At 43.7% G+C, this 27,363-nt stretch overlaps 1 pseudogene; it reads right to left on the reverse strand.

The window, feature by feature from the left end:
* Positions 1–505: 505 nt before the first annotated feature.
* On the reverse strand, positions 506–16,437 carry LOC146820949 (uncharacterized; annotated as a pseudogene).
* Positions 16,438–27,363: the final 10,926 nt, after the last annotated feature.

A 27,363-nucleotide genomic window follows, 5' to 3' on the forward strand; every position in this document is an offset into this window, starting at 1 on the left:
AAGAGAGAAAAATGATTAAAATACTGCGAGATGATAAGGACTGTGACAATGGGCGAATCTTCAACTTTGCCTGTAGGTTTGATGAAGTGAGGCTTCCCAAACAGGCAACCCCCGACCTGTCTGATACAGCCAGCCTTTCGAGTGCTAATAGCAGCTCTGACGTTTCCTCTTTAGATGATGCAGGTCCAGGTGGCTCAAACGAGAATGGTGTGAACTCTAATAGCTCCTCATCGGAGTATGATACAGAATTGGGAACTAACAACAAAAACATGTTGTAAGACCAGGAGAGGGGACAGAACAAAGAAAGGATGGTGTTCGAATTCAAAACTAGGAAAAGAGACTGAACAAACAATGACAATCGATTATTTCCATGACAATCCAATTGACTTACCACAAAGCACAAATAACAATCTTGTGATTAATTTGTCTGATCATGTCCTTAATAAATTTGAAATTTCACAAAGGTCTTGGTTTTTGTCTGGTAAATTATGGAAGTTTTTATGACTTATATGTGGATGTCTTCGTGTTTGTAAGGAACTTGAAACTCAAAGTCCTTTTCATCTTAATGAACACCATAAACCACAAACAGAATGCAGAATGCAATTGTTGGAGTTATCTGCTGCACAGCTAAAAGATATCTCCTCACTAATGTCACTTAATGATGATACTAGCTGCTCGATTGATAATGTTGTTAAAGATCTGTGTATTGAACAAAACTACTCTTGTGATAGTGGTCTACATGTTAACAGTAAATTCATTCTGCATTGTGCACATCTGGGAAGCATTGATATTTTCCACCAACTGGAAACTAAGTATTTATATTACTTAGAAGATAAGCTCTGCCTGTCCCCGAAAAAGTTTGTTAAAAACAATCTAACTAAGAATTAAAGACTAGCCCTTTCGAACTTACCATAAAATAATTCATTGATTGTGCGTGAGGCAGACAAGGGGGTCAATATAGTGTTGATGAATAGAAGTGGGTGCAACAAGGTGGTATACAGACAGTTAACTGATGTTACATGTTATAATAAACTGGAAATTAATCCATACACTTTAGCAACACTTCACATAAATGACAAACTATCCTAATGGAAAGAAATTGACCTACTGTCAGATGTTATGTTATGTTATGTTAAATCAATTTGTAGAGCGCACTAATACCCAAGGGTGTCCTGGCGCTGTAGCAGATTACCTGGAAGAAGTGGTGTGCAGGACTCTGGTCCAGAAGCGATGTCAGAGCCTAGGCTGAAAACAACCACGTCTTCAGACCTTTCCTAAAGGAAAAGAGATCAGTGGTGGACCTTAGAGAGAGAGGAAGTTCATTCCAGGCGTTGGATGCCTTGAGCACAAAACTCTTTCCACCCCAGTTGGCCTTTTTTGCCCTGGTGACAGCTGCCCGTTTGGCCACCCTGGAGCGCAGAGATCTCCCCGGGACATACCACTGTAAGCGTTCTCTAAGGTCCCTTGGCCCAACTCCATGTTAGGATTTGGGAGCTATGTAAAGGGCCTTAAAATGGACCCTTTGTTTCATGGGGAGCCAGTGCAGATCATGTAGTCCATTTCTGATAGACATAAACCTAGGGATATTTGTTAGCAGCCTTGCTGCCGCATTCTGTGCCATTGGAGTCTGTTAAGATGTTTATTATGAACTGTAAGATACAGACTATTGCAATAATCCAGATGGGACAGAACTAGGGCGGATACTACGGATCTGAAACTTTCAGTTGTTAAGTAGGGTTTGATTTTTCTCAGGGTCCTTAGGATAAAGAAGCAGGTTGAAACCACTTTGCTTACCTGATTCTCAAAGGAAAGCCTGTTATCAACAATCAACCCCAAGTTTTTTACTTTGGGTGCTAGGGGGGGGAGGGAGGCCCATCTCACAGGGCCACCAGGCAGATGACCAGAGGCTGGAGGTATTCCCGAACATGATCACCATGATGCAGAATATAACTTTCTATTGGTCACATGCCCTAGATTACCTCTTACCAGAGATTCATAAAATAGAGACTTCCCCCCGGTTGCCCTAAAATTTCTGAGATTGGATCGAGAACGGAACATCTGTTACAATACATAGACTCATTCCTCAAACCATTTGTAGCAGGTCTTCCATCATACATCAGGGACACCACACACATACTGAACACATTTTAAAATTTGGTGTGGGATGAGTCAATGTGGTTAATACCCCTTGACGTTGAGTCACTCTATACATGCATCAAACTGGAATATGGATGTAAGGCAGTGGAGTTCTTCCTCTCCAAACGTAGGGCCAACTACTTCAAACACAATAAGATGTCATAGAAAATGGTGGTACTCATTCTTTCCAATAACTATTTCCTCGATGATGACACATGGTCCAAGCTGGCATCCTCTAGTATTCCCTCCACAAGTAGTGGTACGGAATCCCCCCTCTCTGGGTCTGCATTACTCACTTCATTATAGCGGTCAATTGACCAAATGTAATGGCGAATTTCACCCAGGGCTGTTTTAGTCAGTAACACTGACTTTTGTGGTGAAACTCCAAATCCCAGGATGCTTATTGTTATCAACTAAAATGGTCTTTGCTGAAAGTGTCCCTTATTAGTCAGCTAACATCTGTGTGGGGAGCTCTTTGAGCACACCCATCCTTCGGGCTCTCATGTGTCCTAAATGAGTGCACTTTTTCTCTCCAGGCTATTGCTGAACTTCACTGCCACCCTTGTAATGTGGTGTGTTGCCTTTGTAGCTCTTGCCGCTTCAGTAACACAGAATCACACTGCGTGGTTATTAATCACATTTAACTAATCGTACTGTGTCCTAAGACAGAACAAAGTCCTCTTAGCTCCAGAAGCAGGAAAGGCAGACTGTTAATGAATGAGCTATCATCCCAGATCTATTAATAAGCGTGACAAATTGGTGACCGTGTGGTAATACAGGGTGACACTATAATGAGGACACTATAATGAGTTAAATTAACCTGTTGTGTGTGGCACTAGGCAGTACTGTGGGACCCTAAAAAAACTGGTCATGTCGGTACAAATTCGACCAGGAGACAACCTTATTTGCAAAATGCAGATTATGGATTTCTATTGTTTTTAGAGCGCTCAATAGGTTACTGCGTTTGTTACGAAGATCCTTTAGTTACTGGTAGTTAATGAGTTAACATCCTTCTAATATAGCACAGTGAGCAATGAACGGGCATCAAGGAGCTGTATGCAAACTGCAAGGCATTGCTTTGGTCATTTTTTTCCTCAAGCTTTCATTATTCCAAGGTTGCTAAAAAAGGGTTAGTTTGGGTAATAATGAAGTCTTATCAGCGCATGCAGCCACTGCATTATGTTTCAAAGCCAGACTTTGTTTTTCACCTGACCACATACTCTTAATGCCTAACAGTATGGTTGATATGTGACTCCTACACCTTGTAAAACGGATTACTTTATAAAGAAACATTGTGTCCATTGATTTACACACTTGTACAATTCATTGTTGACGTATAATATGTTTGTCTGTAGTAAAGTAATATGACATCCTACATTAGGATTAACCGAGCTATAAATAATTTAATACAAAAATTAATTAGTGAGTGATATTTCACATTATTGGTGTAATTACACATACAGACATACATTGGGCATTCTTACAGGGTCCCCCTCATGTAAAGTTCATTGTCAGTGTTTGCTATAAAGCAGCTGCACGGGCTCATGAGATTGCCCAGGTCAGCAGTGGTATGACAGTGGGACAGCCCAAATGATGAAGTGGAATCGGTTTGGGTGGACAGAGTCAACAGAGTTGAGAGAGTGTTCAGATGTTGAGTTGAGGATGTTGCCAAGCGTTCTGGGAAATTGGGTCTTTTAGACCCCAAGCAAACACACCGGTTTCATGTCAAGACTGGGAGCTTTACTCTAGTTTTTGCTGCAGCACGAAGTCAACAACACTGGTACTGTATCACTTTCAGTGCCCGATTATGTGGTCATGGTGCAGGACTCTGGATTGGAGAGCAGAGAAGGGAATTGGTCAGAGCAAGTGACTGTCCCTTTTCTGGCATCCTCCTGACATTTTAACTGAAGGGTGTGAGCCCGTCAACTTACTGTAGTGTCCTGCGCAGCTGTCAAACAAGACTTTTCTCCTTCTAGTCTTTAAGTTTTTACCCCGTCATTTCATATCTAAGCACAATTGTTAGTAGTCTGCCCCAATGTTTATTTTTATTGTTGTCCCACACTGTCAGGAATGCCTTCTAAAAAGAAGCTTTTTGTTCAAATATCTTCATGTAAATTGATATAATAGAAACCTTGCAAGACAAGTCCTACAGGAATTACTTTTTCAAAAGATTGGGATGCAATTTCTAGTGAAAGACAGCCAAAATAACCAACATTTCGGTTAAAAAATTGGGGTTCGCCTGTCTGAAAAGGCTCTATTGGCATTTATGCATTGTGTGGTGTTACTTCTGCAAGAACCATTCTGTGTTATTTATTTGGAGCCACACTACTGCAATAGCTTTGATGTTCTAGTTCTTACATTTAATTTAGACTGATTATAATCTGCTCTTGTAGATTCATCAATGCCTGGTTGACTGTGGATTTGTGATTACAGAGTGCCAATTAAATGATCACAGTGGGCATTGGTCTTCAAAATTAGTGTTTTTAATAGATTTTGTGCATGATTGCAGACGTCCATTGGAGTCTATTGTACCTTCTCTAACCATATGTATAGTGAATATACTTTAGACTTATCCTTAAAATATTCTCTGAACGTTATTTGTGCATAACTTGAAAGTTGCAACTTTGGGCTGAACCTGCTCTCTGTTGGGCTGAATTTCGGCTTATACTTGGACAGCTTTGGGATTCAGACGGGTCTCAAATTCTGGCAACTCTAGTGGGGGGCATTTGTTCTCTAATTGGATTCACCCAGAATATGGAATCTAGGAGAAGGAGAACGCTACTCACATCTAGATTCGTTCATGCTCAATAAACAGGAAAATGGAATGATGTGACGGTGTAGTTGTTTACCACAAACTACGTATTTAAACCGGTGACAATAACGATGGCTCCTTAAATCAAACACGGTGGACGCCTAAATTGCATGGTCCCATCTTCTTTGACTGAACACAGGTAAACTAGGGACAGGGCTGGACTGGGAACCAGACACGGTAGCACTCCTCTGTAGTTTAATGTTTATGAAGGTGTGATGGAAAAAGGCACATAGAAATAAAATGTAAGACTAATTATAAAAAGGATAACTGTTGTGCAGGTCACAGTCCACCCTGCCCAGCCGTGGCCCGTGGAGGGAGTTCCGTGGGGCGGAAAGGCGGGGCGGGGGAGGGGCAGGGTGGGGGGTACTAAAAAACAGAATATGGATAATTGGAGGTAAGTAAACAATGAAATAAATAAAACGAATTTCGTAGCGTGCGCTGCATCGCATTTTGCAACTATGTCAGCTATGGAGTCTAAGCCCGCCAGGCTGGGGGAGAGTGCGTGACGAAACTGTAGGTACCTATAGAACTGCGTCCGTGGCATGCTGAATTCTTGTTGAAGATCCTGGAAGGACTTCAGAGCGCTCCCCCGCACCACATCGCCTATGGTGGAGATGCCTATCCGATCCCACCCCTCAAACCCTGACAGGGCCGCCATCTGCGGTAGTCGCCCATTGTGCCACAGAGGGGTCTCCCGCGTGATCTCGTTCCACCACCCACTGCGCGTCAGCGCCTGGAGCCAAATCTGAAAGACTACCTGCGTCACCGGTGGCAAACGCGCCCGATGCATGGCGGAATAAAGCAGAGTATGTAGTGTGTGTGGGGCCATGAGCGGCCGCTCCACAGCGTATGCCGGGTCCCCCCCTTCCCCATACCACCACTACTAGCAGGTGGGAGGCATGATAATAAGAGAGCAGATCCGACATTGCCAGACCCCCGTCATATTTTGAGAGGAAGCACGTCCGTAGGGCCACTCGAGCCACACCACCCTCCCACAGCTTTGGTAAAAACACACAGCTATACACATTGGGGTTATCCAAACGCATGAAAAAGATCAAAGGACGTTTTACATGCAAGACTGATTTTGCTGTCTACGTCCTTCAATGCCCTTGTGGCCAGAGGTACGTAGGCAGCACGATTCATCCAGTCCATAAAAGAGTGCTACAACATCTTAGAGCAATACGGAATGGGGATAGCTCTTACCCCGTTGCGAGACATTTTGAGTCATACCACAATAAGAATACACAAGGCCTTGTGTATTATGTGATAGACTGTATTCCTCCGAATCAATGAGGAGGTAACAGGGAGAAAAAGTTGCGTAAACTAGAGTCCTGCTACATCTTATAGTTAAACACACGATCCCCGTCAGGATTAAATATCGAAGAAGATTTAATCACACGTTTACAATAATTCGAGTGTTGATAGCTTTTCAAGATATAATAGATTATCAAGAAGGCAACTTCTCTGCCCCATTTTTAACTTTTATTATTTTTTGCACAATATATAAAAAAACTTTCTTTTTCACAGGGTGATTTAGATAGATAACACAATAGTAGTTTTTGAAATGCTACAATATAAGCCCACTTGGGTTGAATGCAATGTATCTGTTTTTTAGCGTGAAATGATTAATGGTATTTGGATAAATTTGTTTGCCCACTAGGGTTTAATCAAAAATGGCACTTGAGAGTTGTAATCTGCGTTTTTAACGTGCATATAAAATGTTCTGAGGAATACTTTTTCCAAAACAAGACGGCCGTTATTTGATAATTTTATCACGGCCGTAATCTCATGTGCAAATGTAGTATTGACTTGCTTATTGGCATTCGTTTTGTTGATCTGTACCATTGGATGACGATACAGCACCTCATCAATGTTTTTTAAATATTTTTTGAATTTTGAAGGGTGCTTTATCCGCGGTAATTTTACCGTGTAACAATGTTAATTTAAATAAAATATTGTGATATCTCTTTATAATGCAACGATGTCATGCTACTTGTATGCAAAAACTACGAGTCTTTCTTCCAATACACTATGTGGGTAGTTTAGTCATGTGACATGACGTGAACACTGTATTTAAAAATGGCTAATCAAACGGGCAAGCCGTTGGTGAACAAGCCTGTTGGACAGGCGAAACGCGTCCTACCAGTCGACTTGAATAAAGTTTTCTTGGCCAGAACACGGCGTCGTCATCCTTGTGTTACGAGGAGCTCTGCAAAAAAAAAATATATATATATATATATACATACATACATACATATATTACCTTCTGGCGGTCGCCAGTAGGTAATTATAGTTAGGACCTTGTTTCTATTCAAAAAGCGTTTTTTTATTTTGCCATTATCTTTGGCACCGTTTGACGAATCTTCGCGAAATATTCAAAACTAATGGTTCACTCAAGTCAGCTCCTGTCTTTAAAGTTTCAGGGTAATTTGTCAAGCAGGCGCTGAGAAAAATGGAGGGTCCCAAAACGTATTTTCCCCATGTTAATTTCCTTAGGAACTTTAGACACGGCTACAGCCCGAACTGCTGAACGGAATTACACCAAATTTGGCAAAAAGGTAGCTCATTGTTCAGAAAGCGACCTTTTTTTAAATTGTGTAAATTCGTTCAGTAGGTGCTGAGAAACTCAAACAATAAAAATATCGATATCTGAGGGCCGAGGAGAATTTGCGAACCCTCCCGAGCATGAGCTTGATTCTGATTGGCTGTCAACACTCCAAACCAGGAAGTTTTGGCAGCTATCTTGTGACTTGGTAAAACCAAGTCACAAGACAGTAAAAGAAAAAACATGAAAAACAAGAGAAGGGGGCAGGGTAGAAACACCTAGGCCTGCTCAGGGGGTCCCACAAGGACCCTCAGAGCCACAAAAAGCATTTTTCTTTATAATTTCAGCTGAATTTGTGCTGGGTGTGCGAATTCGGCAGAATTTTTTTTTTAAATGAAGCGCGGTTCGTTTCTTTGAGACCTTGGGTGGGCCAGGTCCCGGGTGCATGGTTTCATTAATGTACGCGGGCCTTGCGGGCCCTGTAGCCCAAGGGACTGCCACCTCCCCAGGGCTTTCTTATTCAAATGCGTGCCACACCACCACGCTGGCCTAGGGACTGCCACCCCCCCAGGGCATTGGTAATTATGATCTGGGGGCCTCACTGGCCACCCCAAGCCCCAGGGACCGCCACCTCCCTGGGGCTTCCATTTAAAGAAAAAGAAGTGTGGGGGGCTTCTGCCTCCCACACTACTTGGGGACCACCAACTCCCTGGGTGAAACTGAATTTGAGAGCGGGGGGCATTGTGGGCCCTCCAAGCCCCAGGGACCACCACCTCCCTGAGGCTTCAATAATTTAAATTAGTGTGGGGGGCTCCTGCCCCTCTCCACACTGCCCCAGGGACCACCACCTCCCTGGGGCTCCCTTTATTTAAATGCTGGGATTGGTTGCACACCCCCAGCCCCGGGACCACCACCTCTCCGGGGCTTTAATGTAGATGGCCCTGGGGCCCGCCACCCTCCAGGGCCGGCTCCTACAATGTCCTGGGGTGCTCACCGCTGGGACATTGCCATTTACTATGGCCGTGCTCCCGCCCTGCCACAGCAAACACGATTTGCTTCTTGGAGAAGAGGTCGTCTTGTGTCCTGAGGACCTCAGGACTAAAGTGGACTTCATACCCCAAGTAGCAATGCAGCAGGAGGCGCATTTGCAAAGTGGTGTAGAAAAGGGGAATGGCCTCGGACCACTCTCAGCAATCCAGCTGTGTGGGGCATACTGGAGGTACCTGGTGGGCTAGTTGGCCCCCAGGGACCCACATGAGCAAAGGGACTTCGTCCCCCAACCAAGAGCACACCAGGGGGTGCGTTTGCAGAGTGGTGGAGAAAGGGGGAATGGCCTGTGTCCATCCCACTAGCTAGGGCTTACTGGAGGTATCCGGTAGGCTAGTTGGCTCCTAAGGACCCCCAGGAGCGAAGGGACTTTAATCCCCATCCAAGAGTATGTCAAAAGGCGCGTTCGCATAGTAATGGGCAAAGGGGGCGTGGCTTGCTTTAAGAACTTAGTAATCCAGCTGTGTGTGGGACTTACTGGATGTAATAGGAGGGTAGTTGGCCTCCAAAGATGTGCTTGGGGGCCAACAACTCCTCCTTTTACCTCCAGTCCTCCAGTAAGTCCCAAACAGTTGAAGTACAATTTACTCCCGAGTGACTTTGGGGGCCAAGAAGCCCTCCTGGTACCTCCTGTAAGTCCTATGCAGCGGAATTCCTGAGTGCTGGTCGGAGGGCCAGCACTCTTTCTCCACCACTTTGCAAACGCAACTACTAGTTAAAGAAGCATTTTGCAATGTAATAGGTTTCCCATTTGCGAGAGTTAGAGCTATTGGTGTTGTAAATGTAAACATTTTTACTAATGTTTTTTGAGGTGGACTGGATGTACATTGTGTGTAGTGGAATTATGTTGTATGTTGTGAAGTGAAATTATGTGGATAGAACGAATGTGGTATTTAGTGTATAGGAATTATGTAGAGTGGGATTATGTGTTATGGAGAGTAATTATGTGGTATGGTAGTCTGTGTTGTGGAGTGGTAACCTCAGGTTTAGTCTGCCTCGTTTCCATAGAAGATAAATTATAAACTCAATTAGACAAAAAAAGAAGGAACCACTGAGGAGCACTTCTGGACATAGTCAGAGGTATGAGCAGGGCCACTAAAATTATGCGAGTGTTTGGCTTCACCCACTTTCGCACAGTTATATATTTTCTGCATTTGCCACATAATCCATCATCTGCTGCATAATCTGCAGATTTGAACAAAACACCTTGTTTCTAGTTCAACCGGCTCAAACGTTACCAAAATTCAGCGACATCTGTAATATCATGGTGAAAGGCCCTTTGCAAACCTGGAATGGTTACCTGTTACTTATTGCTAAATGTGGGTGTTAAATTGGGACTAATGGTGTGAAAAGCACTCTTGCTTCTGTTGCAGGGATTCTGCTTATGCGCAGAACTATGCGCAGGAACCCAGGCCCTCAGTGAATTGCGGTGTACCAAAAACCCACCTCAGAACCCAGAACCCCTTATCCGGCCAGCTCAGTGTCCCATTCGTTATCCGAGGTTTAACTTGGCTGTCCCAATGTATAGACAACCCAGAACAAGCGACTTAGTATATTTCTCAGGAATGGTGGAAATCAGAAATACCTTTTCGTAATTATTCTCGTACCAGTCCACAACAGAATAAACAGAGACACGGTTAAAAGTTTAAAGAGTTTATTTTATAAACCTCGTGTCCTAAGATGCAGCAGTTTGGCTAACATTAGCAGACAAACGATTAAAATCAAAACCATCAGCATAGTTACAATACCATAGAAAATGAAAGGAGTAATCATACTAAAATGACAGTGGATCTAAGCCACCTTCCTTTCTCTAACACACTAATAGTATTATTAGACTAATAGAAGGTCTCTAGGCTTGAATGGGGAACCCCATACCGTAAAGATCAGCTCAGAGAGTTCACATCGCAGGATCAGCTATGCTCTGCTCCTAGGAACGCTCTTCTTCCGAATGTAATGAAAACATGTAACACTGCAATATTAAAAGCACTCGACTTTCAGGTATTTGCAGCTGCGTGCGTGTTATGGCTAAACTAGTGGGCCGATCAACCTGAACTCAACAACATGCACCGTCTAGTGACCCAGACTGTTTCTTTACACGGTGTACAGACCAAGGTCGCTGCTCACTGTTTGGGATGTTAACAACAGACAGTTCTCATGTGAAGCAAAGTCGAGTAAGCATTTCTCAATTTAATAACATGAGACTACAGTGTCGTGTGCAAAAGCAGCAAAAGCGGCAAAATGGCTTTCTAACATTTTAACGCGGTTATGCTAAGTTAGCGTTGTACATAGGTAGATAACAATCTTCACTACACCCCTCCGTGATCGGACCACTAACCAGTAGGGGCGCACTTGCAAGAACGCAGAGTTCAAGTTTGATAGAACGGAACCAAGGGCATGATTTATAAGTCCATATAAGGGAAGTGAAAAAAGTTCGAAGGAAAAGAAAAAAGAAAAAGTTTAAAACGTAGTTAAAAAAACCATGTAGAGGATAAAAAAATCAGTGAAGGACGTAGGATGAAGTGAAAGTACAAAATTCAATCCATCAATGTATAGGCACAATAAGTTGCAACAGCTTCCAAGAGGAAATCATTGGAATGTTCCGCAAAATTATCTGCCATCCAGTTCAGCAAGGGGAAGGAACATACATGCTCCTCAACTACCGGAGCTTCCAGCACCAGACGAGGACAACTGGCGGGTTCTTCAAGATAACTTCTTGCTAGGAAGTCAATCGTGGCCGTTCCGATGTCCAAATTCCCAAGAACTCCATGCGCTGCAGCACAGGCCATAATCCTGACACCAGAACAGTCCAACTCATGAGCCACTAAGGGGCTCATTAGCCAATCATAATCCGGGTTAGGAGACGCTGAGGTTGACAGACACAAATCCAGAGCCCATTGGAACGGACAATCTAGGCAATGAAAGACAGGTTGCACACAAGTAAAGTAGGCAAACCGGAAGGACAATCCATACGCTACGCTCAAAGTTGCCAGCGGTAATGCGCCATAGAATTCAAGCATCCGGTTACGAAGATGCAGCAGGCGGGACATGTTGTCGTGTCACGCAAATTGTGCATCCATAGCGCAGGGCGCAGATCAACAACAGTATTCCAGCTATGAGGGCGAGAAGTTAAGGGAGACTTCCGAAGACGCTGGAAAAAATAGAATGAAAAAAGGCTGTGAGCACACCAAAAATAGTTTGAAAAGAAATCACGAGGCCGGAGCCCACAATTTAAAAAAAATGAGCTATTCCACTTGTAGACGAGGCATTAAAGATAGTCTGAATCAGAGTCCCAAAATGAAGAAGCAGATCAGTATTTAAAAGCGCTTGCACCTCAGTGCGGGTGTTAGCTACGTGAAGGACAAATGTTTCCCGGGATGAAGTCAACGCGACTTCTTTTTGAGACAATAGAGCCCTTATTCTGCTCATCTTGTTGAACTCCGCTTTCAAGGTTGGAATGGAAGGCCAGATGGATACATCGAGCCGGCTATGCGGGGGTGGGAACAGGACGTTATTACAGCAAACCACTCTCTGCGATACAGTCACAATGTAGGGAATTCCCACTAACATCCCACAGCAAGCTTCATTATTTAGCAGCAAATAACTACCATTAGCAAGCAGCGTAAAAGATGGAGTAATAACTGGCACAGGAATCCCTTTCAGGACGCAAGCTAAATTAGGGGCGTGCACATTACATGCACCATGCAATTGAATGTGCCTACACACAACAGAATGATCCGGAGTGGAAGTGCATTCTTCACCTTTCAAGTAAACCTCCTTGCCGTCCCTCACGCATCTGTATGTGAAAGGGAGTGACCAAACTTCATGCAGGAAGGCAGTACCCAGTTGTTCATACCTGCCTAAAGCATAATGTTTCATGCATGAACTAAACTTGAACAGGGGAAACGGTAACGTGATCAACCCATGTACAAGCCACACAGCAGAATTCAATTCGGCAACAGAGAAAGGCAAAGGTTCCAACTTTTCAATGTGCAGTAATGAATATGTAGCATCTTTCATGGACATGAACTGCTGTTTTGCAGTCAAATTAAAAGGGAGGAATAAAGATGAAATATTCATGTAATCCCAAGGGACTTTCCCTGCCTTCAACGTTTGCAACGTCCATGCAAACTGCATAACAGAACGCATTTGAGTTTGACCATGATACAATACAGACAAATCATCCTGCACAATGTCCACTACAGATGATACAATATTAACTAATGTATAAATTCTAGAAGACAGGGTGTTAATGCTATTATCGATTACAGCCAACACTTTTTCCATATTTGCTTGGTCAATAGCGCGTAATCGGGAAGCAGCCTCAATTTGCGATAACTTCCAAACTTCGTTGTAAATAGCATACACCCATCTCTTAGACCTGCCTTTTGCAGGACCCTTAACAGAATCATTCAAATCTATTTTGTCGTTTAATTTGGATAAATGAAGTTTAACAGACTCTAAGGTCGAATGTTGCAGCCAAGACTGGCACAACTTCCCTACTGAGTAGGTAGTCACAGTGTGAGAAGATTCAAAACGGGGGTCCACACGAATTTGTGTATACCCCGGTCTTAAACCAAGAAACCGATGTTGACAGGAATCGGCACTGGTCTGCCAAACCAACCACCCTTCGGGGTCTAGTTCAGAAACATTGAAGGATGTGTTGGAAACGTATGTCTGCAACGTAGTAAGGAACAGATCTGTATGATTAACCCAAGCAGGATAAGCACCCAGATCCGGAGTTGAGGGATAATTTAATTTTTTAGTAGTAGCCAATCCAAAACAGGTGGTCTGAAAAATTGATGAATTTAAAAATAACATGTGATTCGGGATAAGACAGGCACGATGCAAAGCTTCTGTTCCCTGTACTTGCCATCGTTTGGAGCCCCAAACCGACTTGAGATCGACTGTAGCTTTCCACAAATCATACCCGCCTATTGCCAACTCGTCCATAAAGGACTTGGAATACAACAATTTGGTGTGTGTCAGTCTAACTTTAGAAGCAGACTCAGGCGCAACTCGAAAATAAAAGGAGGCCGGATTTGACACACTAAAATCTGAAAAATACGTGAATTTTTCCACTAACGTGGCAGAGCTGCCCATCCTAGGGGCGGGGCAGTGTTCCCATTGTGTATAATTTACAAAATTTCTAAACGTATTCGCTTTGTGTAGGAAATGTGTACCATAATGTTGATAGCAATATTGCTCATCATTATTAGCAGTATCTAAATACAAATCCTCAGCATCAAAAGCAGCATAATATTTCAAATCAGAAAACAGTGCTTCTATGGCTTGAACATCCCAATCATCTGAGTGAATGTTCTGCTTAACGACATCACCCATGGAAACACGAAATACATTTGGCACATTAATCACTTCAGTGGGGCCATGAATTTGAAATTTAACGGCATCCCAAGCGATCCCATCACGCACAGGCCAGGCAGTAATGTTCACAAAAGTCTGGTCCATTTTCATAATGTGAGATGAGGAGTGGGGGGCCAAAGTTCCATCAATTAGTCGAATAGTAGACCTTTCATTCAGGTAGTGTCCATTGATAAGTCTAAAAAATACTACCACAAAGCCAATGGACATAAACAAAAAAACACATATGAGCACCAGCCAAATGTAAGTCCAAAGGGGTATTAAAAAATGTCTTTTGAACCAAGCCACAAAAATCGAAACTTTGGACGGGGCAATGGAAGTCATTGATCGAGAATCATAAGAGTCTTGTGAGAGGGCAACTGTGGTGGATTGTAAAACAGGCAAGGTAACATCCGCAGGATAAGCATACTCAACTTCTTCAAGCACACCACCAGGTCTTTGTGGCAACAAGGGACCAGTAACTGTATGCATCTCGATGGCAACATCAGGAACTGCGTCAGAGGCTTGGGCCACAACAGAATTTCTCAGCATCGAAAGGCAGGAAACCGCCGGAGTCATACTAAGAAGAATCGGCCACTCGTTGTAGTTTGACATTGTCAATCGAAATGTACCTGTTATCCTTTCGACCAGGAAGTGGAGGTAAAATGACTGTTCTAGTACCCTGCACTCCAAGCACTGGAACCGGTGCACGATAAGAGGGGCCAAACTCCTTCTTGTTCTCCACCTTCTCACGGACCAGGTCACCAACTCGAGGCAGCCAGCCGACTACCGGAATCTGAAGTTCAGCATCAGATGAGGAGGGTACGTGTTCCTTCGCTAGACTGTCTCTGGCTTCTTGAAGATTCTGCAAGACAGCACAGCGTTCATCTACATCAAAGGGTGCGGCTGACGCCGCCATGTCTAGACCATCAAGGTCTGGAACAAACATTCGAACACCAAAGAGCATCATGTATGGGGTCCAACCACCCAGAGACCTTCTAGGAAGATTATCAAGTGCACGTTGCACGTCATACAAGTGGGCTAGCCAGTTCCGGCCAGTACCCAAAACTCTGGCTGTCAAAGATTGCTTTAAGTCACGGTTCATTCGCTCCACTACACTATTACCCTCAGGCCGGTATGGAGACGAAAATTTGACTTGGACCCCCAAATTTCTCATGGCCTGCTTGTACGCCTTAGAGGCGAACGCCGGGCCCTGATCAGAATGAAAGGTACCACATGCAAAACTCCCAACAAAGACACGCAAATCTTTTATGACAGTGCGAGAATCAGCACTCCTTTGTGGCCATACCCACAGAAAACGTGTGCACGAATCAACTGCAACCAAGATGTATTTGTACGCAGTATCAGAGGTAAAAGGACCGCAGTGATCTAAATAAACGCAACTCAATGGTTTATTAGATATATACAACTGAGTTTGTGGTGGGCGCGCCGCAGTTGAAGGTTTAATCTGCTAGCAAATGTCGCAATTAAGAACATAAGCTCTGGCTTGTTTGTACAAACCGCACCACCAATAACGTTGTTGTAGCAGAGATATAGTAGCCGCAACGCCGGCATGCGCGGACGCCATGCCCTCGTGGCCTGCTAATATCAAAGAAGGTCTGCAGTCCGCGTTGGGAATCAATCTGTCACCAACGTCGTTAATCCTCACTAATGGGACTTTATTAGGACTTAAGCAATAATGATAGTGAGCAGGGAAACCTTTCGGTGGCTTCGTTCCCAGCTCCGTAGCAGCAATAGCTGCCAAGATGTCATCATCAATCTTACTTTTGGATCTTGTAACTGCTGCTACTAAATATGTTGCCACTGCTGTTTTTGCTGCCTCGTCAGCTATGCTGTTGCCGACAGCATGGACACCAACTCGTTGGTGACCAAGACTGTGAATTACATTCATGAGGGGCAGACGGTCTTTAAGATCTGCCACTTGAACCCAAAGCAGTTTATGCTTAATCGTGCTACCCTTGGAATCACGGTATTCATTCTGAGACCAAAAGTGTAGATTGTCGTTGTAAGATTGAACACAATAAAAGGAGTTACTCACTATAAGAGTAGTGACTCGAGGATCAGCAAACTCCAGTGCAAGCACCAGAGCACGAAGTTCCGCCAACTGAGCGGTACAATCACCCAATGACTGCGTATGCACGACATCGGACTGGAAATCACCATGTACGAAAGTACCGACTACAATTGCGCAAGCCGCTGAATAGGCATGCTTTGATCCAGTTGCGGGTTGCGCAGAACCGTCAGTGTATATGACACAATGGTAATCCTCGAGCGGGCGCAAGGACAGAGGAGCCAGATGAACGAATTCATACTGCAAAAACTCCTGAGTCTGAAGTGCCGTGTCAAAGATAAAAGTGACGTCCGGCGAGGTCAAGGAAGTGGCCCATTGTATCCACCTTGGATGCAAAGCTTTAGAATTCGGTACACTCGCTTTTGTCACCGCCTCAAGGGCAGGATAGGGAGTTACCACCAACATGCGTTTTCCCTGCGACAGCGCTCGTTCTTTCAGAATCGCCATCTGCACTGCTGTCAGAACCTTCTCGACAGCGGAAAAACGCAGTTCAGCTGAAGTGTACAAGTGAGATTTGTAGGCAATGGGGACGGTGTCGCCCTCATTGAACATTAAGTATGTGAAACCAACTGCGCCGGGCACTATTCTTATGACCAGGTTAGTGTGGTTATCACGTGTCTGTAAGTACATAGAAGCAAGAAGATCAGCTTGCAATAACTGCAATATAGCTGAATGCTCTGGCAGCCAACAAGATTTGGAAAAAGTAGGTTGTACCAAGGCATAAAGCGGCTTGATACGCTGGGCATAATCCGGGATGTAAGTTCGACCGAAATTCAGAAATCCCAGCAGGGATTGTAATTTCTTCAGTGAAGTAGGAGCACGGAGGGATGCGCACTTTTCTAGAAAGTGCGGAGCCAATCCTCGACCTTCATTGTTGAGTTCGTACCCCAAGAACAACACTGTATATTCCGCAATATGTGACTTCGCAAAGTTGAATTTGTAACCGAAGTCTGCAAACAAAACAATAATGCGATCAACGCGACGGAGATGCAGGTCCAACTTGTCATCTGTGAGATAAATGTCATTTATATACGAGTACGCATCTGGGTCTATGCCTCCCAAGAGGGAGACCACGCGAGCGGCAAAAACACCTGGGCTGTTTTTATAGCCCATTGGCAATCTTTTGAATTGTTTTTGTTTGCCACCAGAGGTGAACGCCGTCCACTCACTACTAAGAGAGGACAGGTTATGGCTGTAAAAGCCATTGGAAATGTCAAGTGTGGTTTTAAACCTTTTTCTCACGAGACTATCGACGAAAGCCGAACTATGGGTGTTCTGTACTCCACAGGTCCGGCAATGAGAGTTTAAGTGCCAGTAATCCAAAACTAGGCGGTACGACCCATCAGGCTTCGTCACAGTGAATAAGGGATTATTCATAGGTGACACACATGTTTCGATTACTCCCTGATATTCCAATTGTTCAAGGATCGACGCGGCGTGAGGTCTAGCTTCACGATGCATGGGGTATTGTGGTTGTGGTTGGGGCGTAGTCCGCAACGGAATCTCATGGCCGGGAGATAATTTATCCCAGCCAACCCGATTTCGATATAACGCAGGTGCTTGCACCTGAGCCCATTCCCTGGCGTACTTTTTAGCTAGGACCTTAGGCACAGTGTGTGCAAAGGCTGGGAGGATCACCTCCTCCCCTCTAGGAGCATCTAAAACGAAAGCCGGGGGCCAATCTGCCTCCGCCAATAGAATATCATAGGTATTGGTCAGATTATCCCAAAACACCCCTTGAATTGTACGTTGTATGTAACCTTCTATTTGAAGGACTATATTATATAGTCTATCAGGGGGAGACACTCGAGTGTCAGCAGTTTCAATATTCACGAATATATCAGTTGCTGTTGCCACCAGATATGGACGCAGTGCGTGTCGCACTACTGTAACTTCCGCCGTGCTGTCTAGCAGCGTTAGCGCCCATGTCAGGTTCTGAAGCTGCGTCCGTACCATCTGAGGCATACCTCGCTGTCAGTGCAGCAACTTTCTTCTTTTGAAATGGGGGTCTTTGACGTGCAGAGTCTTCTTGCTTGCCTTTGCCGTCAGTCTGTCGGGATTGCTCACGTGCTTGCGGTGCACCCCGACTTTTGCCAGCACCTCCGCCACCGGACTGTGAAGCCGATGTTTCCTGTGAAGAACGAGGAGAGCGTTGTTCAGAAACCTGAAATCTATCAGGTGACTTAATAGTAGCACGATCGCGCAGGTCATAAGTGCGTTCACTACTTGACTGTACTGGAGAGGCAGGACGAGACCCCTGTTTCTGTTGCTGTTTCTCCTGTTTTTTCGCCCTCCAACTTTGTTTTGGAAAGTTAGGGCGTTCGTCCTTACCAGACGAATTCGCCTTTGTCTGCTGAGAATCAGGATTTTTCACAGTCGGCATAACACCTAAAGCGCAACGACCAACTTGTTTGTAGGCCATTGCGATAATTTTCGCGAATTCCCTCGGCTTGTCGTCTTCGTTCACTGTTTCTAATTTATTAAGCACTTGGAACTGTATAGCATCTCCTTTGAGGTTGCCCAATATCATCAAAGACTCCGACAAGCCGCATACCCAATTCAACAGCAGCCTCCGCACCATGATTCTCCTGAACACGTTTTATGACGGAGGGCAGTACCGACAGAGACTGAGTGCCAAAGCACTTCGAGTATGTTGCTGCAAAGACCTTACCCCAGTTTTCGCAATAAGCCATATCTGGGACTAAGTCTTTCGGCAAAGTAATGGTAAGGATCCTGTGTTTCTCCACAGGAGTCGTATGCGGATAAACCGCTTCCAATTGGTCAAATTTCTCAGCAAGCCAATAAGGGAAATCATCCCTATTTTGGGGTTGCTTGCCGACTACCGAATTAACCATAACAGGACTAATCACCACCGCGTGGTGGTCCATCTAATGTCCCGCAACAGCAGTAGCGACCGCCTGCACGTTGCGTGACACGTACTGCACTAAAGCCCTATGTACTGAAATAAGGGCAGTGTGAAGTACACGCAACTCAGCCACCGATACCTGTAGATAGCGGGGATGAGGCGTAAATCCGGCAAGTACCGGCCATGTGGCCCCTGCAATCGACAAAGGGCCCATTCTCGCCGGTACAACCGCATGGGGAAGGACGCAATTAAACTAAATGTTATGCTGCCAGGCAGAAATAGGAATTTCCTGTGTCCTATAAGGCGTATAGTTGGCTGGTAGCTGCGTGGCAGTATAGGTGTGGAACGTATCATCGTCCTCACTCACCGCCGGCAAAGTAACCCAAGAGTAGAACAACTCAAACGGAAACAACGCATCGGCACTTACCACAAAAATCACAGCCATACCATCGTCCGGCACCCCATACGGCGCCAAGTGACGTTTCAAGGGTACCCGGCTATGAGCCGGAATATTGACCGCCATTAGGACATAAACAGTAAATCTACACTATAGTAGTAGCACTAGGGTTCAGATTAAATAACCTTTTTAATAATCAAGCTTGAAGGAACCTATTTAGTCAAAACACAGGTAGGTTTAAACCGTCACTCCCGCTATCCGGAAACCAGAGTGAGGGTGTTGTGGACTAATACAAGCACTACTAAGGCGTCTCAAATCAATTGACCAAACCACCAAACCAAAGAGTTTAGTGACTAATCTATCCTCAGTTATTCTTACTCAGTCGGAGAGTGAGGTACTAGAGAGGGGATTGGGTTGCGTCCCGGCTACATTGTGAACTTTCAGAATTTTTTAGAAAACTAAAGCTGAAGTTCTTCTTTGAGAAACATCAGTCTGATATCACTGTAGATCATCCCAGTGACACTGGTTTACGTCTAAAATCGACTTTCACTCCTCCCCCCCATCTGATTCCAGCAGAAATTACTGCTTTTGAGCAAGCGGTTTTTAATGATGTGGAGGCATTTCAGGACCAAGGTACTTTTAAGAACATGAGCTCAGTGGAATTCCAGGCACTACAGTCTTTACAATCCAAACCCTCGATTGTGATAAAACCAGCAGACAAGGGGGGTGGTATTGTGATTCAGAACGCCACTGATTACGATCAGGAATGTAGACGCCTTCTGGATAACCCTAAAAATTACCTGGTGTTACCTAGTGACCCTTCTCCACATCTAAAGGCTATAATTCACAACCTTGTTGAACATGCAGAGTCCAGTGGGTTTATTACCAAACATGAGGCAGATTTCCTTACTAAAGGGGCAGAGAAACTTCCATACTTTTATACTCTGCCAAAAACACACAAAAATAAGTTACCACCTCCAGGTCGTCCGATAGTTTCGGGCATAGGGTCCTTGCTAGAACCCCTTTCAATCTATTGTGACTTCTTTTTAAAACTCATCATTCAGAACACCTCGACTTACTTAAAAGATACAAAAAGTTTTTTGGCATCTTTACAAGATCTTAGGGTACATGAGAATATTACCATCCTCGTATCATTGGACATTGAGGGTCTATATACGAACATTCCCCAGGACGATACCATCAAGGTCATTGGGGAAGCTTTGGACTCGGTCCCTTGGACATTTCAAACACCTAGACAATTCATTATTGACTGTGCAACTTTGGCACTTAAGAAATTTTTGGGGGAATACCAGGGAACATTATATCTCCAGTCCACCGGCACTTCGATGGGCAGCACTTTTGCGCCGAGTGTGGCTGGGATGTATGTCTATGATTTTGAATGTAAACACATTCTGAGTGCGTCTAACCCCTTTTTCTCTTATCTTTCATTTTGGAAGAGGTATATAGACGACGTTTTTATCATTTGGCAAGGCCCTGAGGACATTTTGCTTGAATTTTTCCTTTGGATCAATACCTTTGATCCTAATTTGCTCTTTACTCATTCTCACAGTAAGGATGAGATGGTCTTTCTGGATGTGGTGGTTACTATGACAGAAGGGAGATTACTGACTAGAACTCATTATAAGCCCACTGCAAAGAACAATCTTTTGACCTTCTCTAGCTTTCACCCACGACCCCTTAAAGAAAACCTGCCTTATGGGAAATTTTTACGAATTCGTCGTAATTGTAGTAAGGTGGATGACTATCGAGCCCAGTCAAAAGAGCTGACACAGAAGCTACGAGAGAGAGGTTATCCTGATAGGATCCTCTCCAATAGTTACAAGAGGGCTAGGAACCAACCTCGAGACATTCTTCTGCAAGACTTACCTAAACAGGCAACTAGCATTCCATTGACATGTGTAACTACCTATAATGTTGCATCAAATGCAATTTCAAAATCCATCTAAAAACACTGGCGGATACTAGAGAGCAATAACATCCAATGGGAGAGACCCCTGTTCTCGTATAAAAAGGCCAGAAGTATAAAAGATTCCTTGGTCCACACTAAACCTAGAAATCTGAGGAGTCCCACTGTATCCTCTGTTCTTAGTACATGGGGTTTACCACCAGTTTCGGGGCATTTCCCCTGTGGTTCGTGTAGTGTCTGTTATTTGACCTCAGCCACGAAGACACTGAGCTTGGAAAAGGGGAAGTTATGGACACAACGCGAACAAACTAATTGCAATACCACTGATGTGGTTTACTTAATCATCTGCCCCTGTAAGCTTAACTATGTGGGGATGACTACCAGGAAGGTCAAACAGCGGATTGGGGAACATCGTAGCAACATCCGCTGTAAGAAAAACACTACTAAATTGACTGAGCATTTTGGACGTTTGAACCACACTGTGGATGATCTACATTGGACCGTAATAGAGCAAGTCAAAACGGGGTCTAATTCATCGAAGTTACTGTTCGAAAAAGAACAGCGATGGATTTATCGTATGTTCGTTGGGTTAAACGATAATACCCCCTGGGGATCGGTCATGAGACGCAGTAACTGAATGCTTGCAGTAACACTCTATGGCAAGATCTGCCCCTTTGCTAAGGTCTACTGGACTGTCTTTCCATCCAATTAACGAGGCTTGTTTGTGAAACCTCTATTGGGATTGATTTTTTATCACCCACATCTAAGTTGTGAAGCATTAAACTCGACAGTTGATGTGGCTGATATGCAACCCCCTTTACACTTCTACAATGAACGTTTTTTGGTTGCATTACAGTTTGGGTAGACTTACTAGCTCTAAGATTCAACTTGGGAATTAATGAATTTTATCTTAAACCGAGTTGATATGCAACTCTCTTTGGCTCTGTAGGTCCCCTATTTTTCGACTCTGAGTGTTGTCTGCGCTGGTTTCGTGATTCATATCACGTTTTGTGCCATCCCTTCGATTGCACCTAGAGGAGTTAACTTTCTAGCCCTCTAACAGACTAAATGGCGTTGTCCATCTTCTATGCCGATGCAGACGTCTTCCACGCTGGTCACGTGACATGCTGGCCGGTTTGAGGAAGTCGAGTGTCATCGTCTCGGCATTTCTCAACGCTACATAAACTTGGACTTTTCATTGTCCGGTGACTCCGGGCTCGGTGGTACTAATGAGGTTGATCTGCCTGGCTGAGGACTTGGATGATGTGAGTACCATGTTTCACTCGCAATACAGTAATTTATGCCGGGTTGTGATGTCACGGGGATAGTAATGTTACGTGGTTTCCCTGTTTTCTTCTCTCCCGACTTCAGCTGTTCTGTAGTCCCGCCACCCACCTTCTTGCCTAAGGAGCAGAGTTTTTCATTTTAATACGTAAGCCTTGTTTATTCTCCATTTTACTTCATGTGCCACAGTTTAAGCGTTTTCATAACTACCGTATAGTGAACTACGAGGTCTATCTCATCTGTTAATGGGCATAATTGAGGAGATTCACTCACTTTATGCATGATGGATCGGAATGTCTTCTCATAAAAGATTTTGAATTCCTTCACGATTCTGTAAGCACGGGTTAACGAGAGATGTTGTCAATGTACAAAAGTAACTCTCTAATGTTAGTACACCAGATGTCCACGTGCTGTTGATTTTTCATTTAAAAATGTACTAATAGCGGATAGATGAAGCTGCGATTTATTTATGAAAATAATAGAAGTACTCTAGATTGTATTCTGTTTTCTTCCAGATATCCTGAGGCCTTTGTGGATTTTTTGAGGCCCTGTATGAAACCGTGAGTGTATCCGGTTCTTTGAACCATAAGTCAGGGTAAGCCTTAGAGAGCTTATACCGCCAAGGTGACATTTTGTATTGTCTATTAGGTCCTGAAGAAAGCTTTGTGACTAACAATAACAAGCTGAAACATGTCGACCATTTGTTTATATACCCAATAGGATGTATCTGATCAATAATTATCAGTATTAGTCATCCTACACTGTTTTTAACCAGTGCCTGACTCGTCATTATTAAAAATGTTTTTTGGCGAATTTTTGGGCATTTTTTAAATTTCACATTCCCTTTCACTTATCACATACGAGAATTCCGTTTGTTCGATATCTGCGCTCCGCTATAACTAAAGCTTTGAAGCACACCAGAGGTGCAGTTGGCACCCCTGGTGGAACCCTATGATGAAGCATGTCACCGACTAGGTCGGTGAGTGAGGGTTCTACGCAAATATCTGATTGATTTTTCGGCAGCACTCCGTCAATTTACATATGCATATGTATGTGTATATACTATTGTATGCTTATATGTGCATATATCCATAATTTAACCACTGGTATTTTATGTACACACTCTTTTGTTGTTTAAAGTTCTAGCATAGGGGGAATAAGAGTGTGACTCAACCCTCTCTCTCTTGTTGTTTTCATCTATGATCCAGGCAGCGTGCAGCTGTGAGAGTTTTTCACTGATTTTCAGTGAGTTTTTGACTAGAATTTAGGCTGTGGCACTAAAATGGAGAACACAGGGCTGTCTTACACTGATGCAGAGGTTGACGCTCTACTAGCTGATTCCTCTCTTTTTTCGGACCCTTCTATAGCGCAGACAATTTCTCAGAGTACGGAATGGGAAAACTTAACAGAACAAAAACGAAGTCGCATTCGTACCATCCTTCATGGGACTATACTGACTGAATATTTACGTAATAATATAGCCCCCAAGGGTCTTTTGGTTACGAATGCACCTCGCATTTTCCTTGAAGATCCTATATTCAGGAAGGACTGGGACCAGATCGCGTGGCATTGTACCCATGACTGGCTTGTTTTCATCATTTAAAAATGTACTAATAGCGGATAGATGAAGCTGCGATTTATTAATGAAAATAATAGAAGTACTCTAGATTGTATTCTGTTTTCTTCCAGATATCCTGAGGCCTTTGTGGATTTTTCGAGGCCCTGTATGAAACCGTGAGTGTATCCGGTTCTTTGAACCATAGGTCAGGGTAAGCCTTAGAGAGCTTATACCGCCAAGGTGACATTTTGTATTGTCTATTAGGTCCTGAAGAAAACTTTGTGACTAACAATAACAAGCTGAAACATGTCGACCATTTGTTTATATACCCAATAGGATGTATCTGATCAATAATTATCAGTATTAGTCATCCTACACTGTTTTTAACCAGTGCCTGACTCGTCATTATTAAAATTGTTTTTTGGCGAATTTTTGGGCATTTTTTAAATTTCACATTCCCTTTCACTTATCACATACGAGAATTCCGTTTGTTCGATATCTGCGCTCCGCTGTAACTAAAGCGTTGAAGCACACCAGAGGTGCAGTTGGCACCCCTGGTGGAACCCTATGATGAAGCATGTCACCGACTAGGTCGGTGAGTGAGGATTCTACGCAAATATCTGATTGATTTTTCGGCAGCACTCCGTCAATTTACATATGCATATATATGTGTATATACTATTGTATGCTTATATGTGCATATATACATAATTTAACCACTGGTATTTTATGTACACACTCTTTTGTTGTTTAAAGTTCTAGCATAGGGGGAATAAGAGTGTGACTCAACCCTCTCTCTCTTGTTGTTTTCATCTATGATCCAGGCAGCGTGCAGCTATGAGAGTTTTTCACTGATTTTCAGTGAGTTTTTGACTAGAATTTAGGCTGTGGCACTAAAATGGAGAACACAGGGCTGTCTTACACTGATGCAGAGGTTGACGCTCTACTAGCTGATTCCTCTCTTTTTTCGGACCCTTCTATAGCGCAGACAATTTCTCAGAGTACGGAATGGGAAAACTTAACAGAACAAAAACAAAGTCGCATTCATACCATCCTTCATGGGACTATACTGACTGAATATTTACGTAATAATATAGCCCCCAAGGGTCTTTTGGTTACGAATGCACCTTGCATTTTCCTTGAAGATCCTATATTCAGGAAGGACTGGGCCCAGATCGCGTGGCATTGTACCCGTGACTGGCTTGATTTAATCATTAAAACTGCCTTAAGACTCTCTGAGGCTGTGATGGTGGAAATTCAACTGACGGAAACGCATTTTAGTACGACTCTAACTGGTTATAAAAAGAAACTTGACGAGCTTAATAAGGACATCACTGAATATAAAGATACACTAACTCAATCTAAAGCTCAGAAATTCCAGAAAGATCTGAAACGTTTCTCCTTTACCAAGATTTATCCGTATGCTCATCCGGATTACATTCCCCCTACAAAAAACGAGGATCAAATTGATATGATTGATGACAATGATTCTTTCTCAAGTGGCTCCAGTAATGAGAGCACAAAGTCTAAACAACGAGGGAGAGGCAGGAACAGATCTTTTCAGTACCAACCTAATTGGCAACCTTCTCCCCATCAAGGAGGTTTAAGTTATCATAACCAATTCCTAATCCCCTAAATTTCCTTTTATGGGTTGGAATCCCGGTTACATGCAACCACCTCCTTTCCCACACAATTCCTTTCGCCCTCCTTTTTTAGACAGAGGACGGCGAGGACGAGGAAGAAGGAGAGGAAACAATCAGGTACACTGGGAACAGGAGGAGGGGATAGGCAACCACACACGCAGCAAGGCCGGGACCAGCAACCAAAGAGTTTAGTGACTAATCTATCCTCAGTTATTCTTACTCAGTCGGAGAGTGAGGTACTAGAGAGGGGATTGGGTTTCATCCCTACTGCACGACTTGATCGTTTCCGGCTACATTGTGATCTTTCAGAATTTTTTAGAAAACTAAAACTGAAGTTCTTCTTTGAGAAACATCAGTCTGATATCACTGTAGATCATCCCAGTGACACTGGTTTACGTCTAAAATCGACTTTCACTCCTCCCCCCCATCTGATTCCAGCAGAAATTTCTGCTTTTGAGCAAGCGGTTTTTAATGATGTGGAGGCATTTCAGGACCAAGGTACTTTTAAGAACATGAGCTCAGTGGAATTCCAGGCACTACAGTCTTTACAATCCAACCCCTCGATTGTGATAAAACCAGCAGACAAGGGGGGTGGTATTGTGATTCAGAACGCCACTAATTACGATCAGGAATGTAGACGCCTTCTGGATAACCCTAAAAATTACCTGGTGTTACCTAGGGACCCTTCTCCACATCTAAAGGCTGTAATTCACAACCTTGTTGAACATGCAGAGTCCAGTGGGTTTATTACCAAACATGAGGCAGATTTCCTTACTAAAGGGGCAGAGAAAATTCCATACTTTTATACTCTGCCAAAAACACACAAAAATTAGTTACCACCTCCAGGTCGTCCGATAGTTTCTGGCATAGGGTCCTTGCTAGAACCCCTTTCAATCTATTGTGACTTCCTTTTAAAACCCATCATTCAGAACACCTCGACTTACTTAAAAGATACAAGAAGTTTTTTGGCAGCTTTACAAGATCTTAGGGTAAATGAGAATATTACCATCCTCGTATCATTGGTCATTGAGAGTCTATATACGAACATTCCCCAGGACGATACCATCAAGGTCATTGGGGAAGCTTTGGACTCGGTCCCTTGGACTTTTCAAACACCTAGACAATTCATTATTGACTGTGCAACTTTGGCACTTAAGAAATTTTTTGGGGAATACCAGGGAGCATTATATCTCCAGTCCACCGGCACTTAGATGGGCAGCACTTTTGCGCCGAGTGTGGCTGGGATGTATGTCTATGATTTTGAATGTAAACACATTCTGAGTGCGTCTAACCCCTTTTTCTCTTATCTTTCATTTTGGAAGAGGTATATAGACGACGTTTTTATCATTTGGCAAGGCCCTGAGGACATTTTGCTTGAATTTTTCCTTTGGATCAATACCTGTGATCCTAATTTGCTCTTTACTCACTCTCACAGTAAGGATGAGATGGTCTTTCTGGATGTGGTGGTTACTATGACAGAAGGGAGATTACTGACTAGAACTCATTATAAGCCCACTGCAAAGAACAATCTTTTGGCCTTCTCTAGCTTTCACCCACGACCCCTTAAAGAAAACCTGCCTTATGGGCAATTTTTACGAATTCGTCGTAATTGTAGTAAGGTGGATGACTATCGAGCCCAGTCAAAAGAGCTGACACAGAAGCTACGAGAGAGAGGTTATCCTGATAGGATCCTCTCCA

The sequence above is a fragment of the Triturus cristatus genome, chromosome 6 (genome assembly GCF_964204655.1).
Source record: "Triturus cristatus chromosome 6, aTriCri1.1, whole genome shotgun sequence".
Classification (NCBI taxonomy): domain Eukaryota; kingdom Metazoa; phylum Chordata; class Amphibia; order Caudata; family Salamandridae; genus Triturus; species Triturus cristatus.